At 39.4% G+C, this 15,752-nt stretch overlaps 1 protein-coding gene across 3 annotated transcripts in view; it reads right to left on the bottom strand.

Annotated features, from left to right (window-relative positions):
• The window catches only part of PARPBP (PARP1 binding protein), a 74,396-nt gene that overhangs the window by 2,877 nt on the left and 55,767 nt on the right, over window positions 1-15,752 (bottom strand). The window contains exons 17-18 of one of the 3 annotated variants that reach the window (XR_001359528.1): window positions 2,272-2,355; window positions 1,372-1,502 (exon numbers count right to left, since the gene is read on the bottom strand). The exons of 1 other annotated variant lie outside the window; for it this stretch is intronic. The gene's annotated coding sequence lies outside the window, so the exon portion shown is untranslated. Of the gene's footprint in view, window positions 1-1,371; window positions 1,503-2,271; window positions 2,356-15,752 lie in introns of those variants that run through there. One more of the 3 variants, XR_001359529.1, reaches the window with a different exon arrangement.

Consider the following 15,752-nt stretch of genomic DNA (forward strand, 5'->3'; position numbering starts at 1 on the left):
ATCTTTATTAACTTGGAAGCCCAAAGGGTGAGAATAAATAAAAAAGACAAGGTCAACCTTCTGGTCCACACCAACACCAACACTAATTCTGATTCCAAGATATCATCTGTGGTTGATTTAAAAAATATTAATCCCTAAACTCATCAAATATAGAACAATCATTAAATAAAAGCTGTGACACCACTGAAAGGAAGAGTCTCATGGAGCCCACGGAGCTAAGCACTGTCCTTATCTAACTTTGTTTTCCTTTTCACGGGGTCACGGAACCCACAGAGGCAGAAACGAATAGGTTTTGTATAACCCTGGCCTTCTCCTGGAGCCTAATTATTTGTTCTGAGAAACTCAAACCACTTCACTATACCCGAGCAGGCCAGAAAGTTCGCAGGTAGAGCTGAGCCAAAGAGTCTGGTTTGGCTATCTGAGCCAAAACATGAGTCGACCCATTTGAGCTGACTAGACACACAGGCGAAAAAAAAATACAAAAATTTATATATGTGTGTGTGCATGCGTGTTGGTTGTTGTCGTGCTTGTGTGAATGGTCACTGGGGCTGACAGGGCGCAATGACAGAGTTTCCACTGGCTTCTCTTTTCCTTGGCTCATCCGTGCGGTTGGAGTCAGTGCAGTGGTGTCAGATCCTGACTGACTTTAATTTGCCCACCTCATTTCTTGACAAGCAGGAGTAGAAGTTTCAATGCTCTTTGTTATTTCTGCAGCCGATAAAACTCTTTAAGAGGTCCTCCCCACACACACTTAAAGCTTCCTTCTTCTAAACCTAAATTTGCTTCCAAGATTCTGTGTAGGATTTGTGGTAAAGAGAGAAAGTTATTATGCATTTATTCAATACATGGTTAATCTTCCATTTACATGAGACTGTGCTAGGCACTGTAAAAAATAAAATAAGCAAATGAAAAAATAAAGCATGGCACACAAAGTTTTAAAATCTAAATGTAGGATAAAAATTGTTAATAATGTAATGTTCCCTTTTTAAAAAGCATGATACAAATCTCTTTCAACATGTCTAGACCTAGATCTACGGATGGATGGATGGATGGATGGATAGATAGATGATAGATAGATAGATAGATAGATAGATAGATAGATAGATAGATAGATACTAGATAGACAGATATATGATAGGTAGATAGGAGAGATATAGATAATAACTCTACTACATAAGGATTTTCTTTCTTCATCCCAATTAGAAGTTTTGCACGTGCAGGTCTAGCTCTGGACAGAACAGTAAAGTGGGTGGCCTTCACCTTCAGGGCTTCCCAATATTTCTATAGCTTTTCTCTTTTCAGAGTTCATTTTGCTCACGATTATCCGGCTGCCAAGGGTCTTCTGGTGGGCCCCTTCACTCAACTGTCCACTGCGGTCCTTGCAAATTCCCTTTCTTCCCAGCCGCACTTTCCAAGGCGTGCCACTCCTGAGGGTGGCTATTCAGACACAGCAAATCTGTGAGATTACCGGCAGGCAGCACGGAGTGCTGGTTGTATGGGTCCTGGATCGTGTTAGACAATTGAAATCCTGGCTCAAATACTTACCGGTTCTGTGATCTTGCACAGCTTTCTTAACTTCATGTCTCAGTTTCCTTTTAGGTAGGACTGGATAAAGGGATGGTGTCTAATCTTGTATTTCATCTAACCTGTGATGCCTTTTACAATTTCAACATGATTTCACAAGCCCCCAAGAAATAAAAGAATGTTCTAAATTATGCTTGTAAGACACTTTTGATTGTAAAGTATATCCCAATTTCAGAGTGTTAAAATGTAGGAGAGCTCTGGCTGGTTTGGCTCAGTGGATGGAGCATTGGACTGCAGACTGAAGGGTCCCAGGTTCGATTCCAGTCAGGGGTGCATGACCAGGTTGTGGGCTCGGTCCTCAGTGGAGTTGTACAGGAGGGAGCCAATCAATGATTCTCTCTCATCATTGATGTTTCTCTCTCTCTCCCTCTCCCTTCCTCTCTGAAATCAATAAAAATATATTTTTAAAAAATGTGGGAGAAAAAGGTGTATCTTAAAAGCAATTAAATACAATAGTATCAACCTAATAAGGTTATTCTCAGTATTAGCTAAGATAACCAATATAGCATGCTTAGCATAATGCCAGGCACAAATTAAGCACTTGAATGTTAGCTAATATATTAATGTGTACTCCTGCCATTTAATTTACTTCATTTTAACATTGGTTCTTTAAACACAATGCCTTAGCCTACAAAGAGTCGCTGGGGCCAGGCCAGGTTCAGGGGCTTAGAGCCAATGGAAACATACCTCATGGGTGGTTCAGACTTTTCGAGGCTCTGGTTCAAGCTACACATCTTGAAAGTTCTTTGCAGCATTGCTCCTACTCAAAAACTGGTGACACAAATTGGGGATAACTTTTATTACAGTTTAGACAGGTTTATCTCTATATGAGATAATTAAATGTTTTAAAGGTGTTCATAATCAGCTGAAGTTGATAAATTCATACCACGCCCACCAAAAAAATAACCTTCCTGGCTTTTTAGCTTTTTTACACTCTTTAAACCTGAAAGTTTATTCAAAGTACCTAGGACTGTTTATCCTCAGTATTCTAATTTCTATCATTTGATGTGTTAAGTTGAAAAAAAATGTACAAAGACAAAACAGGAAAGAACACCTTTTCACCACCAGAAAACACTTATTTTCCAAATGAGTGACATTATAGAACAAGAATACGTTAGCAAGCACTTTGAATGACGTAATTGCCCTATATTTAGAAATCCAATCTTGCCACCTTAGGTTAAATTCAACACAGGAAATGACAATCACCCAAAGTCAGATATGATATACATAACAAGTGTAATAATACCCATAGAATGTGCTGTAAAGATTCATTCTTTCATAGGTCTTCAGTTTAGTCTACAGCTTGATGACTTGTTTATGCCAGCATGCCTGTCTGCTAAGTGATAGACTGACAATGTTGATGCGACTTTCTAATGACTTGACTACTAGCGTAACAGTTGACAATATGTTGCCACAATCGCATAACTTCATAAAAGTTTTCATCTCAATTTTGCCAGAAATCCAGACGGTGTCTATTTATAACCAATAAACCATTTTGTAGGGAGCCGGTCCTTTTAGCATCTCTTGCATGAACAAATATGCTTTGATCTAAATTTGATTAGTGACATGAATGAGATATATTTGCCAAAGACAAGTCAATTAATTACTTCAGATCCAAGACTCAAGTGACACTAATATCCACCTGTTCAGGCAGAAGTTAGGAATAGCATATACCAGAAGACAGTTATTACATTACTAAAGGCCCAATGCATGAAATTCATGCAAGGGGCTCAGCCCTCGCAGCCGCAGTGGCTTGCCTCAGCCCTCGCAGCCCCGGCTTTGTCTGGAAGGTCATCTGGAAGGACGTCCAGAAGGTCATTCGGCTGTCTAGCCTAATTAGCATATTATGTTTTTATTATTATAGATGTAATCTGAGGCCAGAATTTTACTCATCCTATACTGCCTCTGCTATACTACTCTTTTCATGGGCTCAGATGGATTATTTGTTCACATTCCAGGCTCTACTATTGAGCCATATACTTCCTTGAAGATAGAAATTGTACCTTATTCATTTTGGTACATTCCTTGAACCATTCTTCTTCTCCACAATGCTTCATACCTTGTAGAAACATAAAATTTCTTAAATCACATTATAAGTCTCCAACCTTCCACAAGTTTATTGTACTTCAAAAAAAAATACACACACAAACCCACACACAAAAAAAATCTCATTAGTCTACAAAGCTCTTGAAATCAAAGGTCTACAAACATTTGATGATGAATTTGCTTTTAAGCTCCTCCTGGTAGAGAAGCCTTGGGCAGAGAGGAGAATGTGCCATTTGAAACTGTAATTAATTCATCCCGAACAGCTTTCATGAACTCAAAGACTTTTTTCCTTGATACCAACTATAGAAGGTTGGAAACGTCCTCCAAAAGGATTGTAAATATCCATTTTCCAAGATAAGGTGGGCCTAGAAATGCTACTCGGAACACCCTCTACATCCTTAGTCTTCCAAAAAGATAGCTATGTCCTCAAGAAACTGTGGAGCAGTCTGCTCCCTGCTGGTAAGACTCAAGTCAATCATCTAAATTAGAGAAATGCCGTGGAAGCTAACATGATCAGTCACTGGAAGGGACCTTAAAAATCATCTAAGCATTCTAGTTCAACACCCTCATTTTACAAATGAGGAATTCAAGCTTCAGACTAGCCATATAACTTGACCAAGTTCAGAAAACATATCAGAATCAGAAACATGGAGAACCCAGGCATCTAAATTCTTTAAAATTTTGTTATTGGGCTGAGTTTTTAAATTTATACTTGACCAGGACACAAACTGATTGTTTATCTCCAAGATATTTTACATATGGCAAAAATAGTGCATTCTGCAGAGTTTGATATTAGGGAATAACATGTCAATCCAGGATCTGCAAATGGTGGGCTCTGCACATAACCCTACTCACAATGACTGTGTTCTAGGAGACATATCTTGAAATGGTGTGACATTTGTGCTGATTCTACCCTAAAATACGTCTTGAATCCCTCTTCTCTCCAACACAAGGAACTTTGTGCAGGCCTCTGTCACCTTTCTTGGGTCACTGCAACTGGCTCTAAACTGCTATCCCTGCACTCAGACACTCAAGTTTTCCAGTCCACTTTCTGCCATAAATTCATCCAACAAAAAGCTTGGCTCTTTACATCACACCTTGCTTTAAAACCTCCATAAAATCCAAACACAAAAGGGCATTCTCAATCTGGCTTCATTGACTATACCCTTTACCCTCTGACATCTAAGAATACCCACTCTGAATGTTGTCACCCTTTTCTGAACACTGACTTCCTACCTTGGCACATATTCCCCAAACCAAAATGACCCTCTTCCACCTTCACCCCTTACTCCACCTTAACACCATTCTTTACCTGCAAACTCTTCTGGCCAGTTCATAGGCCCATGTCTTAGCAAAGCTTTCCCCAATTCCTCCATTCAGAGTATATTGCTCTATTATAACAAAAATGTTTGGCTTAAAGGAAACAGAAGGCCATTGGAAGGTGTTCAACTGGAGGGTGACAGTAATCTAATTTGCAGATTTAAAGGATCATCCTGGTTGCTATGGTGAGCAAGAGCAGATGCAAAGGGACCACTTGGAAAGTAATTGAGGTAGTCCAGGTAGTGACATCAGAGGAGACAGTGGCTTCAACTAGGGTGGACAATAGCTATAGAGAGAAGGATGTCCACAGGAGTTGGTGATGGATGAGAGGAACAAAGAGAAGTATCAAAAATGGCCCCAAGTTTTCTAGCCTGAGCAACTGAGTAGTGTGCCAGGTCATGTACTGAAATTGAGAATACTGGAAAATGTAGCTATTGTTTACTCACATTTATTTGTATTCTGTTTTGTTTTTGTAGTGGTGGAAGTGAGGTAGATCATGAGTTTAGTTTTAGATGTCAAAGTTGAAGTGCCTATTTCATACCCAAATAGAGTTATTAATATAAGGGAGTTAGGAAGCAAGGTCAAGATTTGAGATATATGAACTGTCGGACATTGAAACTTGGACTCAGAACTGTTGGACATTGAAATTGGGACTTGTTCTTATATTTCTAGTTTACAGATACTTGATTTTTTAAAGAAAAAATAAGGGGGAGATGCCAGAGTCCATTCATTGTCTTCACTAGCTGAGTTTAGACAGAGACCCCCAAAAGCTAGTAACCTTTGAAGTCCTAGCAAAGGTCAGAACTGCACCACCCAGTTAATCTAGGAACCACCCAGTTAATTTAGGTAATAATAGCTGAAGCATCCCCACCTTAGTTCCCTTAATTCCTTAGATACTTGTGTAGATCCTTGTTGATTATTGTTGATCAGATATTCTGCCTATTTCTGGAAATTGTCTACCAATGAGCTAATCCATGTGTCATTCAAACCTCCTTACCCTAGGGCTACCCCAGACAAACCTCCTTACCCTAGGGCTACTACCCAAGATATAAAAGCTTGGAGCGGCCTGAGCATCGGAGGAAGTCCTTCGGGACTTGCCCGCCTGGTCCCCCAATATTGCAAAATTAATAAAAAAAAAAGATTTGAGATATAATTCTAAATGGCACTGACATATAAATGGTAATTCTACATGAGAGAGATTGATCTGCCTTGGGAGAACACATGGAGGAGAAAAGGGAAGGGCCTGGGACTCATCTTGCTACTGTTCTTTTTTCTCCTTTCTTCCCAAGTCAAATTATTTACAGGGGTAATATATACCTGATGCCTCTATTAGTACCACTTCTTCCTTATTACACACATAATTTGATTCTGCTCTTCCTGCTTTATGAAAATTATTTGGAATTGGCTCCAAAGACTGCTAGTTGTCAAAATCAATGGCTTTTCTATTTCCTGTTCTCCATAGCTTCTCTGAAGTATGAGATATTGCCAATCACTACCATTCTTATAATGTTCTACTTTTTTTACTACTGTCATTCTCCCATATTTTGATTCTCTTCTCTGCTTCCTTTTCTGTCTCCTTCACTGTCTTCTCTTCATCTTTTATCACCTAAGTGTGAGTGTGCCTTACAGCTCATATCTCAGATATTTGTCTTACATTCCTAAGCTTGTTGGTGATCTTATAGATTTCCCCAACTTGAACTCTTCAATGATTACTTACATACAGATGACCCAAAACTCTTTATTTTTGGTCCTGACTTTTTCTCTCACTCTCTTTCTCTCTCCCTTTCCTTCTCTTATAAAATTGAGTATTGCATTTCCAATGGTTTCTTAAATGATATGATAATTCACCTATGAAAATAGAACTATTTTCCTCCAACCCCAAACTGAGTGTCCAGATTTCGCCTTTATGATAATGCTGTGCAACCATTTCCCCTCACACCCATGTCCAAAACCATACATTATCCAAAAGATGTTAACTTAAGATGCCCCTCACTTCCCATATCTAATAATCTCAAAGTTACATTAATTCCTCTTTCTCTTCCTGTTTTTTTTCTTTCCATTACTGCAGTCACTATTGTACACTAGACTTTCATCTTTTCTAGGGAAGTGAAAAAGTTTTCTAATCAATTGTTCTGCCTTCAAACACTCCCTTTTTCATCTATCAGTATTATCTTCCTAAACCATTACTTCACCTCTACATTCCCCATCTCAAAAACTTAGAACAGCTCCTTGTAACTACAGGAGAAAGCCCAGACTCCTTGGCTTAGTCTTCCAAAGTCTGGTTTCATCCTACCTTTCAAGCTCTAGTTTCCACTACTCTCCTACATTAACTCTCTGTCCCCTGTACAATCATGTATTCATCAGTCTTTTATGCATTGATCCCTCACATCTGAAACAACTTGCTCACCCTTCTCCAAATTCGTATACTCTTCAGAGGCCAACATACCTCTCACATCCCCCACAAATCCTCTGACCATCTCCATCTGGAAATGATTATTTACTTGTTCAGAACTGATTATTCCTGCTGCTTAACAGGCCTTCAACCATTGGCTCAATCTTTAAGTACAGGACTCTACACAGTTATTTATGGGTTGCCCATTAATAACTTTAATAAATATTCAGAATCAAAGTTTTAAATTCCAAGTTACTAAAGAATGTGATATTCCTATAGTTCTATTATTAACTGCAAGCATTAGGGCATCAATTAGTTCAAAAAAAATAGTTGTAGGAAATCTCCAAATTTTGGAAAGTTAATTGGATTTATATTCTAAAAAAACACACACACCTGTTTACTAAAGTTCTAAAGTACAAGCATAAAGAAGGGAAGGAGTTGGATAGTGATGTCATTAAGACATATTTAGAACAATATTTAACAGAAAATCAAAAAAAATTAAGCTACAATAAATATCAATAACCACAGTTCATTTGCTTATGACTCATATCAGATTTCATGTGCATTTGTTCAAATTTCGCAGTAACACGACTCCGTGAAGTAACAGAAACAATCACGTAAAAGAATGGTGAATGTTTGATTGTAATCAAACTTAAAACATTAGCTAAATGTACCCCCATTTAACAGAACCAACCAGTTTGATAAGAATATGGACACTTTGGAGGAATATTTACGCTATTTGATAACCTGGAACCTTGTCATTTTAGTCACTTTCATTATGGAGAAAACTAAAGTCTCCACCTACATAAGCAAGTGCACACTTTATTAAATTTTCAGTAGTTCCAAGTGCTGTGAGGCCCCAAGTCTTTTGAAAATCCTTTGAGACCATCTGCTTTAGAACTTCAGCAGGCCTGTGATTCTTTACCCTTCCAGACTGCCTCCACATCTGCAGAGCCTGAGGCTTGACCCTATGTTGCTCTGCAGTATTTGATAAGTGAACAGCTGTAAATGGGGTGAGAGACTCTATTGGGCATGTATAGAAATTAACTAACGTTTTCTAAATTATTTCAGAATGAATCCCTTTTGTGTTTGTTTTTGTTCTAAGATATTTTGTTGTTGCTTGTAGACTGGTCCATAAGATCTTTGAGGAACTGTGTTGTGTGTGTGTGTGTGTGTGTGTGTGTGTGTGTGTGTAGCATACCCTTGCCTGGAATATATTCTCCTGTGCCAGATATAATGAAGCCACTCAAGAAATAGTCATTAAATTGAATTCTTATCCCAGGAACAAATAAATGGTATCCAAGAAGGATAGGGTCTAAATTATTGGGCTCTCTTTGAAGTGGAAAATTTGTTTCAGAAGTCAACTAGGTAAAGAGCTACAGTTGTTCTCCTGGGATGACTTTTGAAATGAAAGCTGACCACAAGGGAGATCACTATGACAGGCCTTAACCCTGTTGGATTTAATCACCTATGAAAGATCTTTCCCTGTTGTGCACATCAGGAGGCTTATAAATTGGATGCAGGCAACTCAATCACTTTCAAAAGTCAGCTCTCTACAAAGGAATTGGAAAGAATGGTTTCATAATTCCTACAGTAAGAGGAGCTGCCACAGTAAAATAGCAGCAATTGGGGCTAGGTAGGCCCCCTTTCCCATGCAGATTCCCCAGTAAGTGTTTTTGTTTCTTGGTTTTGTTCAAATGAGATCCAAGTTATGGTTTCATAATTTCCCCGTCACCAGCCCTGAAATGAAGTTACTACAGTCCTTCAACTGGAATGACTCCACTAGCTGCATAGCAAACCTTTGTCCAAGATTCAAACCAAACTGAATGTTTGAGGGTTTGGGTTGTTTTGAGTTCTCTAAACTTCAAGCTTACATTTTCATGAACCTTATTCCTGATCTTTTCTGGGAGAATGGAAAAACTGACCTCTTTGGTGCCAGTGTGAGAAGCAGCCCTCCAAGGGTGGTAGCTGACCACACGGAGAGAAGAAGGGCCTTGAGAGGAACACTCTGAGAGGATCGACTCTGGAACTGTTTTGTAAAATTCTCTAAAGGCTTTTCCTACATTCTAGTCTCCTAACTCCTATCACTTAATTAAAACATCCAGTGGAAAAACTGGAGTGCAGTATTCCTAAACAGCATAGCATAATGAAAAAAGTAACCCAGCAATTTTAGTTAAGAATTGAAATAAAATAGCTGTAACCTATCATCACAATAATAAGTAAGTAGAATTAAACAAACATGGCAACATCCTCAATGCCATCGTGGAAAAGGACCTGGAGGGAAGAGAGAGGGATGTTCAGATTTTAGCCTTTGGGCTTAAAAGATTCATTGAATTCTACAGATCCATGAAAACAGAGTGGAATTGTATGAGGAAAAGAAGTACAAGAAGCAAAGGAGGAGAAAGAAAACTTCATGGCAGAGCCATTTTGTGTGCGTGAAGACAACCTAAGCCATGGACCAGACATACAATCAAGAACTGTGTCATTCTTAATGAGCATACTGCAGTCTATTCCTGGTTGGATGGACACCAGCTCAGAGACCAACTCCATCACAGAGAGCTTCAGAGTTCTGAATTGATGGTCCCAGGAAAGAGGGAGTTTTGGGAAAGATTGACCAGCAAAATCAATGATGAAAAGGGGGCAAATGAAACCACATCACTAATATTGTCTCATTTTTCATCACTGTGATGAATAAGTGGCTCATACAAAATCCCAGTGTAGGTAAATACAAAGCCAAATGCCATCTGAAGTTGCCTGGCATAAACTTTTGCTTAATAAACAAACACTATATTGACCCAGCCAAAGCCTGTCCCTTAGGAAATGTAAAGGAATCATTTGCAAGCAAGCCAAATTCTGAATGAGAATTGCCACAAGCTCTGCCGAACATCCTGATCTTGAAAGTATTCATACCTAGGCTTGCTACTTCTCCAGAGGGAACCCCCCATAACCCCATGACCAAGCATAATCTGAATATTTACCTAAAGAGATTAAGTAAGGCAAGGCTGGTACATGGGATGCAGGTTCTTAATCTCCCTCCCACCACCAATATTTAAATCTTTGTCAGAAGTATCTTGAATAGTCATAACTACCCCTAACAACTCTCTGAAGGGGAACATGTGCAAACAACACTGACCACGGGCCAATCATCAGGTGTGGGGAGTGCTCGGGTCATGGCAAAAAGGAAACTGCTAGTCACAGATAAAACAAAAATGTTGAAAATCAAGGAAATAAATCAAAATCTGCACTGGAGCAGGAGGTAGTCTCAGTCTGCAGCTGTGGAATCAGTGAGCATCAGTAGCAGGATGGCCAGGGGTTAAATAAACTATGTAAGTTATAAGTCATTTTTAAAGGCTATCCCCCATAGGAATCCCAATATAATTAAAGCAGTAGGAGTGAATTGGTTTGTTCTTATTTCATCATTTTTCCATAACACGATTTAATACAGAAAATTCAGACTATAGATATGCACAAAGAATAATAACAGGTGTATTTTAACTACCTATAATCCTATCAAACAGCAATAACACTGTTGATATTTTGGTGTGTAATCTCTGAGACACACCCACACACATATCTACAAATAAACATACATGCTTAGTGTTTTTAAAAGGTATCCTAAAATGGTTTTGTAACTTTTTTTTCATTAAATAATATATTAAAAACATCTTTCCTTGTACACAAATATATATATATATATATAATCTTTCTTAGTGCCCACATAGTATGGCTGTACCATAACTTGTTTAGCCAATTCTGTATTTATGGTCATTTAACAGTTTCTAATTCAGAAAACAAACAAACAACAACAACAAGAATTGTGCTGCCTGAACCGGTTTGGCTCAGTGGGTAGAGCATGGACCTGCAGACTGAAGAGTCCTGGGTTTGATTCCAGTCAAGGGCACATGCCCAGATTGAGGGCTCAATCCTCAGTGGAGGGCGTGCAGGAGGCAGCCAATCAATGATTCTCTCTCATCATTGATCTCTCTCTCTCTCTCTCTCTCTCACACCTTCTCCCTTCCTCTCTGAAATCAATAAAAATATATTTTAAAAAAGGAAAAGAAAAAATAAAAGTGCTAATTAAAAAAACAAACACATTGTGTATGTATCTTGGCATTTTTTCTGATTATTTCCTTAGAAAGGATTTCTCAATTTGGATTTACATGGTTAAAGATACATATTTTGGGCCCGGCCCAGTGGCTCAGTAGTTGAGTGTCAACCTATGAACATGAATCAGGAGGTTACTGTAAAATTCCCAGTCAGGGCACATGTCCGGCTTACGTGCTCGATCTCCAGTGTAGGGTGTGCAGGAAGCAACCAATCAGTGATTCTCTCTCATCATTGATGTTTTTATCTCTCTCTCCCTCTCCCTTCCTCTCTGAAATAAAAAACAAAATCACTTATGCTAACATAACATTATCCTGCATTAATAAGGAAACCACATGAAGGACTTCTACTAAAGAAAGATAGGTCAGTGTGATTTATTTTAATGATTTATTGGGTGCCTACTATGTGCTTGATTTTTCTTTCTTGAGTAAATACTTCAGGTCACCGGGCATATTTAAATAGCCATGTTCAGCCCTGGCCGGAGTTGCTAAGTAGTTAGAGGGTTGGCCCGTGCACCAAGGGGTTGTGGGTTCAATTCCCAGTCAAGGACATGTACCTGGATTCCAGATTCCAGCCGTGTTTGGGGCATGTGCAGGAAGCAACCAATCAATGTTTCTCTCCCTCTCCCTTCCTCCCTTCCACTCTCTAAAAAAAAAAATCAATGGAAAAAATAGCCTCAGGTGCAGATTAACAACAACAACAACAGAAATTACTAGCTGTAGTCAAACAAAATTTACCAAAAATATTTCATTATATTAACCAGTTTTTCCATTATAAAAATAATAAGTGTATTTTCTTAGCTTTCCATATAGCCACATTGAAGTCACATTCATGAAAGCTGGCTCAGCAGCAGTTTCACACTCTTCAAACAGCAGTTTTTCCACTTGCCCACTGTTCACCAATAATAATAGTTGCTAGGCAGTGGGCAAGACTTTAAGTTTCCAACACACTATCCATAATCCTTTTTCCTTACTAATAGAATTTCAATACTATTTGGGTGCCAACTTAAACTAACTAAAAATTACTTCCTAATTCTCTTGTAATAAGGAGTGATTGTGTGAGAGTAAATAGACATACTTTTTTAAAAAATATTTTTATTGATTTCAGAAAAGAAGGGAGAGGGAGAGAGAGATAGAAACATCAATGATGAGAGAGAATCATTAATCGGCTGGCTCCTGCATGCCCCCCACTGGGGATCGAACCTGCAACTTGGGCATGTGCCCTTGAATGGAATCAAATCTGGGACCCTTCAGTCCACAGACTGACTGAGCCAAACTGGCTAGGGCAATAGACATACCTTTTGAGGCTTTTAACTGACATGTGCCATTTTGCCTTTCCTCCCTCCACCTCCTTCCAGCCAAAAATACAGATGTGATGACTGGAGTTGCAACAACTATCATGGTGACCTTGGGGATGAAATCTAGTACTAAGCTTGGCCAAGAAGAAAGAAAGAACCCAGTTTATGATGACACTGTGGAGCTACCACACTGGCCCTGATCTGATTATTCCCAAACTCCTCTTTGCATAGAGAAACTAAATCCTCCCATTTATTTAAGTGCCTCTAGTGTGAATCTCTATTACTCAGCTAATTATTAACCAATACAATAATCCCTCTGATTATCTGATTATCATGTGCATCCACAGTGTCAGTGTCCAACAATAAAGAACACACAGATATGTCACCTTAGAGAAGTTGAAATGAAGTTGCAAAAATTAAAAAGAAAAAAATTTCTCAGAAGTGGAAATTACACTTCATATCTGCTTCTGTATTTAAAGTTGCTAGGGCTTAACAGCATAAGTAAGATTTGATGAGTTAAAGGGGAAAATGAAATTAAAATACAAAGCAATGGTTAAGTGCCAATCTTCATGGCTTATCTTCTAGAACTTTTTATAGAATGTAATTGGCAATAGCAGCAAAAACATTTATTAGGTAGGCAACTACATAACTGTAAATGATGCAGAAGTAAGTACTGTTTGAATGAGTTAGACAGCGAGACCTCTGCTCCCTAGGGAAGATTCATATATGCACATGTCACAACATATGAAGAGCTTCAAAGACACAGTGACTGCCATCAACAAGAAAAAATATACTTTTGGCAATGGCCAGAACACATCATTTCTTTCCATCACTGGCAAGACCTTGGATGGAATTCTTTTGGATCAGCTACTGTTCAATAATGGCAAATGTGTACTCCCAGAATAACCGTGGCTTTAAACCACAGGGCAACTGATATAATCTTGGCTCTATGTCAGAAATAAGAAAAATACAGAAAACAGCCTGAATAATTACTAAATGTATTGACTGCAATGTAACTTTTGGTGTTGTCTGTAGACCTGAACTATAAATTACTAGGTAGCTATTTGTGCTTCCAATTTGTCAGGATCTAAGGAGCTCATGGGACAATACACAGTAGTTCATCAATAGTCATTTAAATAGCTACTGTAGCCCTAGCTGGTTTGGCTCAGTGGATAGAGCATTGGCCTATGGATTGAAGGGTCCCAGGTTCAATTCTGCACATGCCAGGGTTGCAGGCTCCATCCCCGGTAGGGAGCGTGCAGGAGATAGCCAATCAAAGATTCTCTCTCATCACTGATGTTTCTATCTCTCTCTCCCTCTCCCTTCCTCTCTGAAATCATTAGAAATATTTTTAAAGAGTTATTTTTAAAAAAGAAATAAGAATAAATAAACAGCTACTATAAACCCCGCAACATGCAGATTATAGTTATGGGTATGATTGTCTATTTAATGACTATCTCTCCCATCTATATATATAAAACCCTAAGCAACCAATCAACCATTTGACTGGTCGCTATGAAGTGCACTGACCATCAAGGGGCAGACGCTCAATGCAGGAGCTGCCCCTGGTGGTCAGTGTGCTCCCACAGCAGGAGTGCTGCTCAGCTGACTGATGGGTGCCAGACGCTGAGCTCACAGCTGGTGAGCACAGCTGTGGCAGCGCAACCTCTCCCACCTCCATGGCAGTGCTACTGAGCAGTGGCAGAGGCAGGCACAGTGGGGCTGGGATGAGTGGAGCAGCGCGGCACCCGGCCAGGGCTCAGGCTTTTCCCCAGCCTGGCCTGTGGGCATGGGGCCGAAACTGGCAGTCTGACATCCCCAGATGGGTCCCGGATTGCGAGAGGGCACAGGCCAGGCTGAGGGACCCCATTGGTGCACGAATCTGTGCACTGGGCCTCTAGTTAGAATATAAACTTCATATAGAAGGGCCTGAGGCTACCTTGTCTACTACCAAATCCCAGTGCGTAGCACAGTGATGGCATACATTATTAGATGCACAATGAATATTTGTTGAATGACTAAAGGTACAAGAGAGTTACAAGAAACAATACTTACATTTCCCCCACTCGGTGACAAAACATAAAATAATTATATCTCATTGTCTAGATGACCTTCACAGTCCCCACTGTCTAGGGCAATGCTAACCAGTAGGATTTTCTGCAATGATGAAAATGTTCTGACTGTCCAACATGCTAGCTACTAGCTGGATGTGGCAACTGAGCATTTAAACTGTTGCCAGTGCAACTACGCTATATTATCCTATCCTTATCTTATGCTATGTAGCCTCATTTGGTTTCTATTAAAATTTCAGTTCAGAATTTCTTGGAGTTTGAAGTAAGGAATGGGGAATCCTAACTCAAGATTTTCCATTAAAGTATTCCTTTCCCCCACTTCTGCTGCCCCAAAAAAATATACACAACTAAAAGAAATCCAAGAAAGATGGTTAATAGGTTGTTTGCCCGGGAATTCCACTTTACCATGTTGTAGTTGGGGGGAAAAAAGTAGGACAGAGTTTAGCCATCTTTAACTATAGAGAGAACTAATGGCATTTCAAGGACACGATATTAAAAGTTAAGATTATAAAATCAAACAATCAGAATACAAATAAATCCGGAGAAACAATATCTCCAAAAGAGTGATAGGCCGACCCTATCCCAGCCCAAGCAGTGCTGGGTGGCTAACCAGACTGTCATATTGCAGAACATTCCTTCAGCTACTCAATATACATTTACTGAGTGCTCTCTCTGTGCCAAACACTATATAAAGCACTAGGGAAACAGTACTCAACAGACTGATAAAATCCCTGTCCTCACGGAGTCTATAGTTTGGTAGATAGAGACAGCCAGTCAACAAAGAAATAAGTAAGATATATAGCATGCCCAGTGGTCCTAAGTTCTATGGAGAAAAAAAGAAAGCAGGGAAGAGGGGCAGGGTGTACAGGGAAAGGGCTGGCTAGGGAAGACCTTACTGAAAAGATGACATTTGAGACAAGCCTTGGAGCAAGCCCGA

This window comes from Myotis brandtii, unplaced genomic scaffold (assembly GCF_000412655.1).
Source record: "Myotis brandtii unplaced genomic scaffold, ASM41265v1 scaffold65, whole genome shotgun sequence".
Lineage (NCBI taxonomy): Eukaryota > Metazoa > Chordata > Mammalia > Chiroptera > Vespertilionidae > Myotis > Myotis brandtii.